Genomic DNA, 7,785 nt, shown 5'->3' on the forward strand with positions numbered 1-7,785 from the left:
CCCCACGCTGCCACGCTGCCCTGTAGCACTGAAACCATTTGGGTTTCGCTCGTGCTTTGGGGCGATGCATGGCGCGGGTGCAGGGACCGTCACAGAAAAATTCAGGTTTGCAGATTTTGCGCCTGCTTATGCCATAATGCAGCCTTCTGCGAGCAGTGGCACATCTTCATCTCATTTAACACGAGACTAGGCAAAATTAGGGACTATTATGAGTCAGAACAATTCAGTGTGATACGTCACGAGTGACTGGCAATCCATGTTATCCTCGGCAGATCTGCACTCAAAGCAGCAGCCAGTAGCACAACATTAGCGCGGTGCTGCTGGCTCCTGGCACAGCCGCTGCACTGCCTCTGCAAATCAGCCTCTGCTGGGAACGCTCCTTACTGTCCTGCTCAATTGCACAATTGACATTATTAACGGCAATGCACCACCCTACAGCATCCAGATGTGTCTGGACATGCTGCTATGCTTATCTGCAGTTCCTCAAGTTTTTATATGTAACAGAAGTTTAAGACAGAAAAAAGTTATTAGCAGGTGTTAGTATTTGGCAGCAAATAACTCTGTGGGGTGTGTGTCAGCTTGGCGTGCGGCATTCACGGTGTGTGCAAGTGGGGATTGCTAATGGTGCAGCTGGCAATAGTCTCTCATTAGACTGCTGTACCCTGAAAGGCTGACCTCAAAAACTTGCAAACCTTAAGACAGATATAAGTCTTACTTTATAAGAACATATAAAGATCAAAACATAGAATATTTAAGCTGATATTATGCAAGAGAGCTCTTTTAAGTCGTGATTTGTAAAGACAGTTCAGATAATTTCCTGAAAGACATACTCATAATGATTAATTTAGAATATGTTTAATTCAAGTTAGAGACATCAAAGAGAAAGCATTTCCCCCTGTAATGCTGTTCGCATTTTTACACTTTCACCATATTCCATTGGACTGGGGGGGATGTCTGATTTGTCCTTCGTTGCAGTTTCTCTGTGTTAAAATTGCAGAGGAAAGCATTATGTGGACATTCATGCTAATTTGGGGCACGGGTAGGGAAAGGGAGAAGACCCTGGAGCAAATCCCTGCAAAAGTGGCTCTGGGAGGTGAGGAGGGGCGTGATGCTGGGGATGGCAAATCGTCCCCTCTGTTCTTCTCGTCTAGCTAGAAAGGTTCACGCTTCTGCGGCATTCTCTGGCATTTTCTGTGACTGTTGTCTGTAACAGACTTTCCTGAGTGGGAAAGTTCAATTAGCATGAGTAGGACAGAGCCCACATTGCTATAGCGGGATGAGCAGCGTGCCTGGCTGGCGCTGCCTGCAGCAGGGCAGGGGCTCAGGCAGAGCTGCCAGATGTGCGATGCACCGCTGGCAGCGGAGGGGGAAGGGAGGGTGCGCGTGTTGCGGCAGCTGCTTCGGTTCTAACAGCCCTTCAGGTCTAATTGGGAATAATTTACGAGTACATCTTTATTTATGCAACTACAATTTCTGTTATATGGTCAGTTGTTTTAACCTTTGTGGCTGTGTCAAATGTCCCTTTTAGTTCAGCCTGGGAAGTAATCTTTTCTAGAAGAAGAAAATAAAATCTGTATTTATTACTATTTTGGATATAATCTGGGAGGAGGTCCAGTCTTCCTAATGCACGTAACAGCTGATCTGGGAAGGTTATTTTGTGCCTGTTAGGCAAGCAAGGCTTGGGTGTTCTACTGCTCACAAGATGCTGCTGCAGTTTCTCTTTTCTCAAGCTCCATGTTGCTGCTTCAGTCCTCATTGAAAAAATGAATATTATTTAATGAAAGTACAATAACTTGCTCTAACTCAGGAAAAGGGATTTGGATTCTGCCAGGTTTCGTTATTCCTTTCCATTCTGTGCCCTTGTGCCTGAGCCAGGCGCACAGCCTGTACCGGGCGGTGGTTGTGTCTGACAGTGATGGATGATACACGCAGAGACTCAATTAGCCTATTAATAAAGCACAATCTAGGCCACGGTTTTCCAAGTTTGGCACCTAAATCTGTATTCAGGCTCATAAATGAGTGGCCTCATTTCCCGAGCAGCGGCCGGCGGTGCCGGTGACAGTTGCGTGCTGGCGAGCCGGCTGGCAGCTCCCCGCTCAGCCGAGCCGCAGGCACTTTGCTCCGTGTCCCTGGGCGCAGCCGCAGCAGGGCGGTGGGCGAGCGGCGCAGGCCTGAAGGGTCTGGTTTGGGGTGGGAATGGGTGGGCACCGCAGCCGCGGGGACCCGGCCTGGGACCGTCCACATCTGCATCCCCAGCGGGAGCAGCAGCTGCCGATTCCCAGCCTCATTAAATGGATGTCTCTGCACAAGGGAGCTAGGGAGGGCTGCGGGGCAAGGTGGGCGTTCCGCCCTGCCGGGGCTGGGGTCCTGGGGGACGCCTCCTTTGCCAGCCCAAGGGCTCGCCTTTGGCTTGGGCTGGAGCTGAGCTGTTGCGCTCAAATTCCAGGTTTCTGGTCCTCGAGCCGTGCAAAAGGGGAGGTGACCAGTGCGGATGGCCCTGAGGTCCCCGCTGTCCCTCCTGCTCCTGATGCGTCTGCATCTCGTTCCTCTGCAGGGTGGTCTCTGCTGGACGCCATCTAAGGATGCTTCCTGAGGACAGGGCAGCGCCGGGGGTGGCCATGCCTGTGGCCTGTGTGGGAGCTGCTGTGCAGGTGCCCACCCAGCATGGCCACAGTGCATGGAAGCCTCGGGGGGCTGGTGTCCGGCCTGCGGCTTTGCCAGTGGGTCCCTGGCCGATGGCAGTGGCTGCAGGGCTGCAACAAATGCAGCAGACCTGTGTGGCTGGGGGGGCCGACCAGCACCATTAACCCAGCCCGGTGAGAGTCCAGCATGCAGGGCAGGCTGCAGCCAGCAGCAGCTGAAAAATAAGTTTCACTATCTGAGTGTGGAAATGGGAATCTTTCATTTTTTCCAGTGCCAGGTGCATTTGAACACCATAGCAAGGGTGAACAGCAGGCTTTTCCGTTTGGCCTGTGGAGGTGGGGGGATGCAGGAGAGGAGAGCAGGCAGAGACAATTCCTGAAATTTTAGCTCTGCGCTGTCAGAGCGTTGTTCCCATCGGCTGGCGGGACTTGCTGCCTGTGGGGAGTTCTGTTTGTTTATGGTCTCAGCATCTCCCAAGGACCGGGATGGGTTTGGCAGGACCGCTGCCTGCTCAGCTCCAGCCCATCTCCCCAGCCGTGCTGCGGCTGCAAAATGCTTCAGCTGCCTCGGTGCAAGCTCTCATGGCACCACTCTCAACACTCTCCTGCTGCTTCACCTTCTTTCGGCCCAGAACAGCTGCCTCAAGTCTCCGTTTCTACAACAAGGAGAGTTGCTTAAAAACACAGTAATAAGTTGGGGAAGAGCGTGAGTCAGCTGAGCTGAGCCAGGCTGGGATTCACTGCGGTGCCCAGCCAGCAGCCATCCCCAGCTGCAGGCTCTGCAGGCTTTTGGCTGCTCTGCTGTATTTTAACAGCAAGGTCCAAAAGCCCAGCGCTGTTTTACTTTGGCATGAGCCAGGTGAGGTTGGGCGAACTTTTTTTGGCCAGGCTGCAAGGTCGGGCTCTTCCAGGTGAGCACGAGGGCAGCTTGCTGTGCCATGCCAGCGGCGGCAGCCTGGCTGGCACGAGGACACTCGTCGTCTCGGGTGCCAAATAACCTCGTGGCCCCAGGAACAACACCTGGAGTCCTTCGCTGCATTCCCTTGGGGTGGTGTGTGCCCAGCGTCCCCCTGAGGAGCTGCGGTGCTGGAGCAGGATGCTGACCCACAGCTGCTGCATGGGCAGCATGGGCAGCATGAGCGGCAGGACTGGGGCTGGCTCTGGGCTGCAGTCCCACAGACATCGCAGGTGCCCTCAGGACAAAGCAAAGAGCTGGCAGCCATGGCTGGGGCTGCCATCGAGCGCTGGTTTTCAATGGCACCTGCTGTCGCCGCAGTAGCCGTGGGAGATGTTGTCACATGCAGCCGTCTCCCCGATGCTCCTTGGAGGATCCTCTGTGATCCCTCCCAGGGGATTCACTTGTAGGAAAGTGAAACCTCACTGTTACCCCCAGTGTGTGAGAGCAAACCTGCAGACCTGTTTATTGGCCCAGGGAGGCTTTGCAAACCATAGGCCAGAGGAGCTTCGTGTCTTGCAGATGCTGGTGTGGCTATTGCAGAGGCTGAGCAGAGCTGAGCAGAGCCCGCTCGGCCACGTCAGGGTGCTCTCAGGGGGAGCACCCAGCTGCTGCAACTTCATCTCAAAGTCGTCTCATCTGCTCAGACGAAGCTCTTCTGGAGTCAGTTTTCTCTTGCATGTGCACGCAGCCCACAGGGACACAGCTACAAGGCTGACGGGGGGGGGGCTCTGTTTAATCTGCAGAGATGTGATGCTTGTGATAATGGTGAACATGCCCATGTCCCTCACTGGGGGGAGAGACATCTGAACACCCCCGAGGACTCAGGCTACAACTGTCTTTTAACGCCCTGTGTTTTACAGTGCATCAGTCGCTGCATAAAAAGCTGCCCTTGACTGCATCCCAAACAGATCCCATCGAACACATTTGCCACAGGAGGCTTTTTAAGACTTGACTTAAGCTTGGCTGATGCCCGAGTGAGTCCCACCCCATTCAGCGAGTGAGGGGTAAAGGAGGGGAGAGCAGGGACTTGGTCCCAGGGCTGTCAGGCTGTGCAGATCAGCCCGTGCCTTGGGGGTGGCTTGAGACAGCCCTGGGGGGATGGAATGCCCGAGGCTGCAGAGATGAACCTCAGAGGCAGCCGACAAATCCTCTCCATTGCCTCTGGGTATTTTGGTGAGACTGCCATGCTGATGCCTGAGCACAGGGCCTCGCTCTGGGAAATGCAGGCGGTAGAGCTGGAGTACGACCACAACGGCACCAGCCCCGGGGCAGAGAGTTGGGGCACAGTCAGCAGCAGGATTTCCAAAGGAGACTTCACATCGGCAATCACTTCGAGGCTATCATCTTCTGGGAGGAGCAGGTCCCGGTGAGCATCCCCTGCCCCTTGGCCGAGCTTTGCTGGGCAGCATCGGGGTCTCCCCTCTGCTGCTCCATCTGGCGCAGTGGCTGTCTGTCCTTCCCCTTCCTTCTGGTTCAGCTGGAGCTGGGGTGGGCACCACACGCCCCGCGTCCCCCCCAGCCCTTTCCTCTATGCTGCGTGACCGATTCTCCTGCTGACTTCTGCGTGTAAACGCCCAAGACGCTCCATCAGCCCGTTGCTGCTGGCCGAGCGCCAGTGCTGCAGCAGCCGGGCGAGCAGGACGGGCTCTCCCTGCACGGCTGCCTGCGAAGGCAGGGTTTGCAGCCCTGGACCGGGATGACCCTGCTCCAGCAGCAGCGCTGCCCGGGGGTCACCCCATCAGATCGCCTTTGCTGCCCTGGTGCCTGCCAGGCTCCGGCTCCAGCACCGAGGGCAACTCGTTTTAGCAGCTGCGTAATTGCAGCCTGAATTTCATGACTCTCTAAATGAAGCGCTATTTATTTAAAACGCAGAGGCATTTATCATACTGTACCAAGTCCCAGGAATGGGTTAATGCCAGACCCGTGGGGTTCCCCGGTTGCAGGGCCTGTGTCTGCTGAGTGATTATTTGATCAGATAATGCACATGTTAAATATATTTGTCAGGAAACAGAAACCTGTGTTATCTGAAGGAGGCAGCGTCGGCTGCCAGGAGCAGCCTTTGATCTGCGGAGACGCGGCACTGTAAAGCAGGTCCCCCATCAACTGCAGCGCAGCCATTCCCAGGTCCTCCGGCAAACCCCAGAGTGGGGCCGAGGGCAGGCAGCAGGGAAGGCTGGCAGGCTGAGGGGCCAGATCCTGCCAGCACATCCCCATCAGCCCAGGCATCTGGGTGCCATAAAGGGGACAAAGACAGCAAGGTCCGAACCATTTTACCTGTTCTCCCTCTCTGGCCCCAGGCGAGGGGGTTTCCCAGGGCAGCAGCACCTGGTTTAAGCTTTTCAGAAATACATAAAATACTGGTTTTGATCCCAAACCTGGCACAGGCTGAGAGGACCCCACTCTTAGCAAGCTGTGAGCCTGAGGGGGTGAGACCACTGCGGAGGTACAGCTCTGCTCAGCACGGAGCCGCTGCCCTGGGACGGACCCTGCAAGCAGAGGTTCATGAATTATTCGGGTGTACCTGGGTTCTTGTCCATGAGCAAAATGTTACAGTGGTCAATTTTAAGTTGGATGGAAAATTTTGGAGTAGTTAAATTGCTGTCATATAAGGGATAATACAGTGTTGCACAGCTGTACACTTGGTCTGGGCAAATCCCATTGCTGATGAATCAGCTCTCGTGGGGGGCTCTATGACCTTTGGGGGTGCGATTCTGGAGAGAAAAGGAAGCGTTGAACCAGAGAAGCCTCGGTATAATTCCTAATTCTTCTTGGCTTACTGACTTCAAACCTTTGGCACATAAGAAAACCATTTCTGGAAAAAATAGCAATAATCTTTTTGACAGAGAGGATGTATGGCCCACCTCCAGCGGTGACCCCCACGGCTGGATGAGCTGTGAATGGGGTCCTGGGGGGCTGTGAGTGGGTGTCACCGGGGTCCTGGGGTCTCCGACTCTCTTGGGTGCTGCATTTCCACATCAAACGTAGGAAGAACCATGGTGTCCTGGGCCCAGCACTGCTGTGGAGCAGCTCACAGCACACAAATTAAGTGTGTGCTTCAGTTGTTGTGGCACTGGAAATTAATTTTTTAATAACTTTGAGATGTATCAGATTTTATATCTATAATACTTTAAAATTCTCCATTAATGTTCTGTCTAGCACTAGCTGTAAGTTGTACTGGCGCACAGGAACTTATAAAGCTGTAATTCTCATTGCCCAGACAGTCCCGCTCTCTCCAGAGTGGGGCTCTGGCAGCACAGGCTGGTCCTGGAGAAAGTATAAATCTGTGGCATCCCTCTACAACAGCCCGCAGCAATGCAGAGCCCCAGGGACAAGGAATGGGGAAGGCTCTTTCCTAAAAGCTCAGTAGCAGAAAAGGGCACAGAAGAAATATGCTAAAACCAGGCAGGTCAGCACTGGACTCATGCCGTAGTGCCATACCACGGGAAGACTAAGAGAGCCAGAAGAGAGCGAAAGCAGTGAGCTGACAGTGACCTGTGCCGTGCCTATGGTGAGGGTGTCCAACAGGGATCACAACAGCAGCAAAGCTGTGACCTTGCTGATCTGCCTGAAAACATGGGCCAGGCAAACAGACCCCAAAATTCACAGCTTCCCCACCTAACACTTAACTATGACTCGAGCTGCGGTGTGATTCCCAGACAGACTCTGACCTTGGTCACAGTTTTCTTTATGCTTTTAAAATACCCTGGGTGTTTCGTAGCATTCAGGCCGTGTTTGGGGTGGTTGCTGTTCTGCTCTACTCACGCTCTCACTGCGCTCTCACCGTGCTCTCACCACACACTCTGCCCTGGCAGCTTCGCCTCCACAGCGCTGCCTAGAGCTGCCTAGATGCAGATTTGTTGTCCAAGTGGCTGTGGGTTTTTGGCCGATGCTGCAGCCTCCTGCCGAGCCCTGGACAACCTCAGCATCTCGCCTGGGTGTGAGCCGCAGGTGTCTGGATGGGGACAGGGACCACTGCGTTATGGGGTCCTGCTCCTGGCTGCTGTTGGGCTGCCCCGTGGATGGGATGGGAGACAGTTTCTGAGCTGAAAAATATCGCTGGTGAAGCACTATGGAAGTTGGCGGCATTTGTACCATCCTTGCTGTAACTTTACAAGTTTTGGACCCTGCACCCACCCAGTGTGGCCCAGCTCCTTTGCTCCACCGCCCTCCTCCTCCCACTTTGTA

Source organism: Haliaeetus leucocephalus, unplaced genomic scaffold, assembly GCF_000737465.1.
Source record: "Haliaeetus leucocephalus isolate CR32 unplaced genomic scaffold, Haliaeetus_leucocephalus-4.0 Scaffold339, whole genome shotgun sequence".
NCBI classification, from domain to species: domain Eukaryota; kingdom Metazoa; phylum Chordata; class Aves; order Accipitriformes; family Accipitridae; genus Haliaeetus; species Haliaeetus leucocephalus.